Raw genomic sequence first — 8,684 nt, forward strand, 5'->3', positions numbered from 1 at the left:
CACTTTGTAGACCAGGCTGGCCTCGAACTCAGAAATCCGCCTGCCTCTGCCTCCCGAGTGCTGGGATTAAAGGCGTGCGCCACCACGCCCGGCCTCTACATTACTTTTCTTATGTTTAGGTACGGACCTTGAATTCCCGACGTTTCCAATACTTTGATGTCTCTCTTAACAAAAATAATTTCTTCCAGCTATCCTAGCTTGGCTTTAATTTAGCTCTTAGCATGGCAATGGTAGAAAATAGCTTGATTTAAAGCTTAGGCAGAAAGGAAGACATGTTAAAAACTTATTCACAACATATCTCATGGGAACTTTCCAAGCCAGTTGTCAGCAATTTCAGTGCAGCTCTGAGTTTCTGTTTAGAACCTGGACTAGATTCCAATTTCTTGGGATAAGAACTTGCTTAAGTAGCTGGCTTATGAGTCAGGTTATATGCAGAGTCCTGACTAAAGCACCATGTAGCAATATGCTCACATAGTGAAACCACTAAGACAAGAGCCACTGAGTAGTGAGTGTGCCCAGAAACTGCCTCTGCCTTCACTGGAGCGAGATGGACAGACAGACATACTGCTGGTTCGAGCTCAATGACCAAAGGACTCATCTTACTCCCCTCCCCCCCTTTCTGCTTCCTCCTTTTCCTGTCTTGTGCTGACCACATACAGTTAAATTCTCTTAAGCTGAAGTGTAATCACTTTTCAAGGTCAAGTTGAATTATGATTTTTTTATTATTAAAATTATTGGAAAGCTAGAATATGGGGCTGCCAAGATGGCTCATTGCAATAAGACATTTGCCACCAAGCCTGATAAAACTCACTATGGCACATATGCAAACATGTGCTCACAAGTGGGATATATACTTAGATCACACACATGGGCATACACACACAAACACACACATGGGCATACACACACAAACACACACATGGGCATACACACACAAACACACACAGGGCACAGCACACTAAATTAATGTAATTTTAAAGCCAAAATTATATGTTGAAAATGTCAGCATATTCTAAGAAATACTGAAATACATGACTACAACCAGTATATTATATATTAATAATTGAAACACAAACAAGACCATTGAGATTGTCCCTGCCTCTTGTGACAAACAGGAAAGAGTTCAACTATACAGACTCATGCCATAATAGTACAAATGGCTCTCCCACAGCGTTGACAGCCAGATAAACCTGAGAATGCTGTGGGCATCTGTGTCTAGATCATAAGCAAGGATAAAAATGGGTGGGAATGAGGATTAAAGAGTTCATACAAGGGAGTTCTGGGGAAGGTCACTATCTGGGTGATGTCAGGGGTTCCATGTCTACCACTCCCATCTTGGGAGCTAGGTAGTACACAACCTACACCCAAGCCTACCACACAGCAGCCATTTCCTGGGTGTTTACTTTCCTGTCTTTTGCTGAGTTCTCACTGGGTACTGAGTAATGTGTCTGCCAAGTGATCTTCACAGATTGTCTAGCCTAGTCATCAGGATCCACCTGTGAGGTTACGTCTTCTTATTACCACCAAAATAGAATGGAAGAGCTCTGTCAGTGTTGTGTCTGCACACAAGCACAGAAACCTGGGTTCAATCCCAGCACCCATGTGAAAATCTGGGTGCGGTACATGCTCATAATCCCAGTGTTGGGGGTGGGGAGAGCCAGGAACAACACCTGAAGTCAAACCTTGTCCTCCACATGCACACATACACACATGCAGAGAAAAATGAATGAAGTCATTGCGGAAAGTTTAAGAAACTTACTAAGGTTGGTCCAAGGTGTCTTTATTCTGGCTCAGGCTCCCATGGGCCACTCCACCTGCAATTAACAATAAATATGGACAGAAGGGAAAGTCATTTTTAGGGTAATTAATTGAGCCAATCTATAAGTGCATTCTACAGGGTGGAGGAAACCTACACCAAACAGTCCCTTCACTTCAAGACTGTGTGTCATCTCCACCTTTTCTCTGCTACTGCAAGTGTTTAGAACGCCAACCTCAAAATTGACTAAGTTCATTACTAGCCCCTAGCCAGCAAATACCATCGCAAGACTGTGCCTCCTTATGAGGGCACCTGTTATTTGTTAGTTAAATAAGTGAAGCACTGGTTACTGAGAAGGAGGACAGCACAAAGTTAACTGATAACTGAGCAATGAACCAGTGTCCCCCGGAGGAGTTCCATCAAGCAGCAGGGACCGGGATTTCAGTCAGAAGCTTCCAGAGAGTGACGTGAGGTCTAGGACTGACAATCTACTGAAACCACTATTTGAAGCCAGGAAATTCCATGGTGGGAGGCATCCTGAGCCGAAAGTGGGAAGGGAAAACCCACTCTGAAAAATCCCACTTGCCTTGATTCCACTGCCACCCTGGCCTCTCTAGGACACAACATTGCTGTGTGTTGGAGGCCTTTTGCATCTCCTAAGCACACATCTCCTAGGACACAAATCTCTTGAGGCAACAGAACAAACGCTAGAATCAAAATGGTTGGAAGCCTTAGCTCTAACTCTGACCATCCTGTAAGTTACCAAAATGCTTGAAGTCTTTGAGCCTGTTCCTTCATTTCTATAATTAGGACATGAATACAGTCTACCCTGTAAGATTGATGTTAACATTAAATGCATGTCACCTCCCCAGAACTCCCCCCCCCCAAAAAAAATTGCTTTCAGACTCAAGACTGATTGAAAGCAGTAACATCTTTCATCATTTTATCGTTAGCTTGCAGGGACATAGACATTAAAATGTGTGCTGTGCTCCTCAAAGCAATAGCGTCAGGACCGCCTCTAAGCACTTCTTCTGGCCGCTCCTTTTGTTTCCTACAATCTCAGAACTCTGGAGGTGCCTTCAGCATGAGTAGCCTTGCTGGTCCCTTTCCTGAATGATCATTTGGAGCTGGGGGTGCCTTTGAGAAGTGCATCCTTTTGTACCACATGTGAAGAATGAGAAGTCCCCTCTCTGGTCCTCACTCCTGCCTCCAGCTCTGTTGGTTGCCACCTACGCTCCCTACTGTTCCTCCATCTTCTTCATTCAGAACGTCATTGTTCCTGGCCCAGCAGCACCACCCTGGTTCCCAGGGCTACTCAAGGCCCCCTGCTCCTGATGGAATATCAGAGCCTGCTTTCCACGATCCATACAGAAATAATTTCATTTATCTTCAAGCCCTGGCTCATACTTCGATGCTTCTGTGAACCTTTTCCTCTGGCACTGAGCTGTTCAGTGGCCAAGAACACAAATATGGAAGACCAGACCCCACAGGAAAGGCTAAAGAGAAGCTGTGAATTCACTGGCAGCCTCATTGCCTGAGTCCAGATTCTGCTTTGTGATCCCAGGGCAGCTACCTCACATTCCTGCATCTCAGGTCCCTTCATGGTAATGGCTACTTCTAAGTTGTATTTTCTTAGATTACGAGAATCACTAGGAGAGTGCCCTGTAAAAGTTTGTCTAAGAAGGTCCAAGGCCCTCATGTCTCGGTGGGGTGACCAGGAATGCTTATTCAACCTATTTGCCTCTCAGTTTCTTTACTTTAAAATAAGAGTAAGAAAATTATCACCCAATTCCGATTGTTAGAATTAAAGAAAATAATGTGTGTAATTTGCTTAGTGTATAATGTGCACAGAGCTTTGAAAATTATACAATTTCAATAAAATGCTATGCTTAGATGTGGTGGCACATACCTGTAATCCTAGCACTTGGACTGTGAAGCAGGAAGGGTCAAGAGTCCAAGGCCAGTCTCAGCTACAAAGCAAACTCAAAGCCAGCCTGAGCTAATTGTGATTCTGTCTCAAAAAATAACAGCAGCAGCAGCAACAACAACACTAACAACAACAACAACACTAACAACAACAACAAAGGCATGTTAAAAAAAAAAACCTAAGTTGCTTCTTCTGAGCTCAGGAACACCTTGTTCTTAACTCTACTGCAACACATACCAAATCGCGATCGTCTAAACTGGGGTTCCCTGGAGAGAGACACCGTGTTGGTATTTATTCTACTTTTATAGTAAAGCCATTATAACCAGCATGGGACATGGGAACTGGAAGTAAAGCAAAAGCCACAGCTTGTAAAAGTGAACCGTGACTCATAACACAGGCAACTGCTAAAACCGCAGCATGGGAGATGACCTAAGCTCAGACACACAGACCCAGCTCATTCAGCCCCGTGGCTCTCAGTATGACTGCAATCAAGCCTATCCCTCTGCACAATTCTGCATCCTAAGGATAAGACCTCCGAGTGTTCAGAAACGTGCTCGTCTGCAAATTCTGACCAGTCTCAGACCCGTGGTCCTGGACACGCTGCGCATGCTCCATGGTCCTGGACACGCTGCGCATGCTCCTCCTAATATTCCCACCATTCCAGGACAGACATCTTTTCGTCCTGCCGCATGGTAATAAATCCATGTTTGTCTATGACGGTGGGTTCCCCATTGTCTTTCTTGGCGGGACTTTACATGTTGTATATGCCAAGGGTTTGATACAGTACCAGGTAATAGGTAGACATCCAGGAACGTGTGCCTTAAATTAAGATTGCAGCAATGCAAAATTTTTATGACCTGCAAATTCGAACTCTAGTTTAAAAAAAATATCAGAGGCCCCATTGGGTCACCTCGGGAGGGCTATGTATATGATTTTCCAAGCTATTCACCTTACAGAGATCATGGATTGCAATATATAGTAAAGAATGCCGACTAGAAACCTGATTGGCCTTGCCCATTTACAGCTAACAAGGACAATGCCTGTTATCTAGGAAATCACAAACTAATGAGGACACAGTGTAGAACCAGCAAGGTGACCCAGTCACTGTCCTACAGGACCTCACACAGGGTCTTGCTCATAGCATTTGCAAACAGAAATTTCTGTTGGTTACTGACAGAGGATCTTATTCTGTCAACTGTAACTGAAGCGACTGAGCATGTTTAAGAAGAGACACAGCCTGATACATGTGATGGTCCAAGAAGATTATTGGTGGCAGGAGCTAGGGGGACCCTGTGAGCAGGTGGGGACCCTGTGACAGGCAAACTGGCTAGAGGCTTGCTCTATAGCTCCGGCCAAGGGAAGGGCTCTGACTACAGAGCTAACAGAAAGAAGGGAAATGGGTCTTATCTAAAGGACCAAGGAAGAATAGCATGATGCCCAGCTGACCTTGAGGGATGTAAAGAGCAATAGAACTCAAGCTGAGCTGTGATTGCCACCTCCTGACATTGGAAGCCATCTTGAAACCAAGCAAAAAGCACCGCAAAAGTCAGAGAGCATCTATATACAAAGCCAACGCCTGACGTCAAGGACTTCGGACTCTTGGGTCACGGGCAACCAGCATGGTGTGGTTTCAGCACTGCCTGCTTTGGTGTGCCTCAGGTCAGACCAAAACAACAGCAAAGGTCTAGGTATTTACTTAGAGTAGGCAAAGGTGAGCCACTTACTGATAAGTGGGAAACAATGGGAAACAATGACAGTCTCTTTGTCAAGTATGCTAGACAGATTTTATTTTTAGCTTTGTTTAAATTTCATGTAAATTCCTTTAAGCAATGAGAGTCAGAGACCCTTGAACTCTGCTTGGGCTCACTGACCACTAGAGTGAATCGCTTGTGAATTTATGATCATTTTTAAATCTTTTAACTCCAAATTTTCCTGCATGGCTGAAAACAAAAATAAGCCAGATATCTTTTCTGGGCTAAGGAACAATAAAAGCAGAGTTTGACCTAATAAGATTCTACATAAAGGTACAACATGAATAAATAATGTTTTAATGAGCATGCGCTTTGCTTTCAGGAACTTTAAATAGAGAATCTAGCACCAACATGGGAAGGAAGCGCTGGGGTCTTTAGAATAAGTATATCACAGTAAAGCAGGCACAAGCAGACAGTAAGGCTTTCCAGAGACCATCTACGAAGAAAAGGGAAATCCTATATGACCTTTCTCGGAGGTGCGTTGCCATGAGCTGCCATGCATTTTACCTGCTGACTCCAATGGTAAAGAAGAAATCTTCTAGTCCCCTCCCTAAAACTGCTACGCTAACTATTTCTGTGTCCCTGAGCCTTACACCTGAAGGTCTACAGTGATCCTGGAATCAGGTTTTGTGTGAGTTACCACAAACATTCAAGGTCGTTCTGTGTTTGTTTTCAGATAACCTGCAACGAGGGTAAGAGAGAAAATACAAATTTTTTTTCCCAGAAGTGGGTCTTTCCATGGCTGCAGCATTTGGGTCTATTTTCGTTACATATTTCATGCGCAAACAATCAATGGGCAACTGGAAGTGATTATTTAGTAATTACATTTAGCTCTAACAGAAACAACCCATTAGGGCGATAATAGCACACAGGCTGTGATGACCATTTTAACTCTGAAAATGCCAGTTAGGGCAACTGCTGGCTTGGGGGCATGATCACAGAAACAAATGGCCTTTATTGTGTGCTGACAGATGACATCTTTCTCAGCATACTACAGACTAAGCAACTCAAGGACATAGGGGTTTTCTGAACTATAATCTCAGTAGTCTAGGGGAAGAATAATTCATTTTAAAACTCTAAAACCATTCTTTAAAGACTGAATTTACCTATTAGTTTACTAGATCTAGATTAGATCTCCTCCAAACCTAAATTTACAATTATCTGAGCCAGTTAGCTAGGATTCGGGGGTGGGGGTGGAGGTGATGCATAACGATGGACCAGTTAGTGGTATCCTGTACGCCACACAGAACCCCTCCCCTGACTGGTACCGCTCACACTCCTTCCTTCTCACTTCTCTGGGTTTTCCCATCGGTGGGACGCAGACGAAGGCTGATGCTTCCCTTCTTTCCTCACACTGTAGAGTCCTTCGCAGATGTGGTTTCCGCTGAGTGGCCTTTTGCTTGGGATTACAACCCTTACCAGGCCTCATTATTTGTTCTTTCATCCCTCTGAACCAAGATAAAAATGGCTTCCCACTCCTGTTGATTTCCGACCGGAGACCCCTCATCTATTTCTGTAATCCGGCCCTCAAGTCTACAGTAGTTCTTTCAGTTAACATTCTTCATTCAAGCCTTGAGAAAAGTCTCCATCTTGCGAAAGACCCAATGCAACCACGTTCAAAATGAATGCAAAAGGGATTCTCTCCGGGAGGAAGATAAGGAGCCAATACAGAAGACCCATATATGCGAAATGCTTATTCTGAAAGGGGAGGTAGCAACAAATCCCTACAGAGCCTTTTGTTTGGGGCAAATTTAATTTATTTAATGTCAAAACAGCAAACATGGATTGATATTCAGCCTTTTGAGTTTCTACTCCTCATCTGAAACAAAGAAATGAAATCTCATCCACTCATTCCCACTGACAAAACTAACAGCACAGCAGAAACCAGCAGTGTGACCAAACATCAACGAAGTCGTTCATCCCTGTGTTCCCCTCCCCCCCCCCCCACCCCCCCCCCCCCGCACCTCCACCTTGAGCAACAAGAGCCCATTTGGGTTTATTACTGTGCAATTCAAATAAAAAGCAAATTACATTTTCAAAATCTTCTTTTTCCAAATTTTAATTTGCTGTTGTTAGGAAGAAGTGGCCATCACTTTTTCAAAGCCTAGAACCAAGTAATAAAATAGGAGAGAGAGAGAGAGAGAGAGAGAGAGAGAGAGAGAGAGAGAGAGAGAGGCACTGTTTTATGCAAATGTCCTCAGGTTGCTGATTTCTCTCTAAAACCTGTTATCAATTCCACAGCTGCCAGAGGTGGTGCTTTCTTACCCGGTCTGGATGTTTGTTTATTTAGCTGGACAGAACAGTTTTCATCACACTGTACTTGCTGACTGTGCCACATGGTGATAAACTGGACAGTTTCTAAGGCTAAATTGAAATGTATTTAATTCTTCACCTTCCCCTTTGTACTTGTGACCAGGAAATAAAACACCCACCCCTGCCATCACTGTCAAGTTGGGTTTACTAAAATGAGGCTGATGCAGGAGATTCAGGTGAAGGAGTTAAAGCCCACACACTGCTTTCCCCACACACTTGGACCTCAGGGCTCCAGACTCTCTAGGTGGCTACCTCTCCAATACACATCTCTGGCATCTGCATTACTTGCTTGGGTAGTTCTGCTCCCAGCATGGCTCCAGAGGAGAGGGAAAGCTTGTAGACACCTCCTGGTTGCCTTAACAACCTTCATCTATTCGCTTCTACCCATCTCCACCTCAGTAAACAACATTTTGTTCAATTTTCTCCAGGATGCTCTAATGTGTGCCTCCGTGCTCTGCTAGGTCCCTGACTGATAAGAGCTGAGCTTGGGAGAAGAGTGCAAATGGACCACTCAAAAGGAAGCAGAACTTGTTAGAAGTGAAGAAAATACCATGCACCTAAGAAAGCTAAGAAGACAGAACAGTTACAGCCCAAGAGACATCTAAGATAGAACAGAAAGGGGCATTAGTAGGACATTCAGGTGGTCAGAGCAGCCTGAAGCATAGTGTATAATATTATATTTACATATTTAATATTTACAGTAATAATATGAAATATATGTCTGCTTACTAGCTTTGATAACACATTGTGTTATTTGAGACATTAACGTTAGGGGAAGCTACAGAAAGGAAGCTTAGGAATTCTTTGCATTTTCTCTGCAGCTTTGCTGTAAATATAAAATTATTCCGAAGCCGGGCGTGGTGGCGCACGCCTTTAATCCCAGCACTCGGGAGGCAGAGGCAGGCGGATTTCTGAGTTCGAGGCCAGCCTGGTCTAC

General features: G+C 43.9%; 1 protein-coding gene across 8 annotated transcripts in view; it reads right to left on the reverse strand.

Annotated features, from left to right (window-relative positions):
* The window catches only part of Ncald (neurocalcin delta), a 414,228-nt gene that overhangs the window by 282,844 nt on the left and 122,700 nt on the right, over positions 1 to 8,684 (reverse strand). For all 8 annotated transcript variants that reach the window (XM_021183094.2, XM_029469811.1, XM_021183096.2 and 5 more), the window contains exon 2: positions 1,760 to 1,814. The gene's annotated coding sequence lies outside the window, so the exon portion shown is untranslated. The remainder of the gene's footprint in view (positions 1 to 1,759; positions 1,815 to 8,684) is intronic.

Source organism: Mus caroli, chromosome 15 (genome assembly GCF_900094665.2).
Source record: "Mus caroli chromosome 15, CAROLI_EIJ_v1.1, whole genome shotgun sequence".
Taxonomy (NCBI): Eukaryota; Metazoa; Chordata; class Mammalia; order Rodentia; family Muridae; genus Mus; species Mus caroli.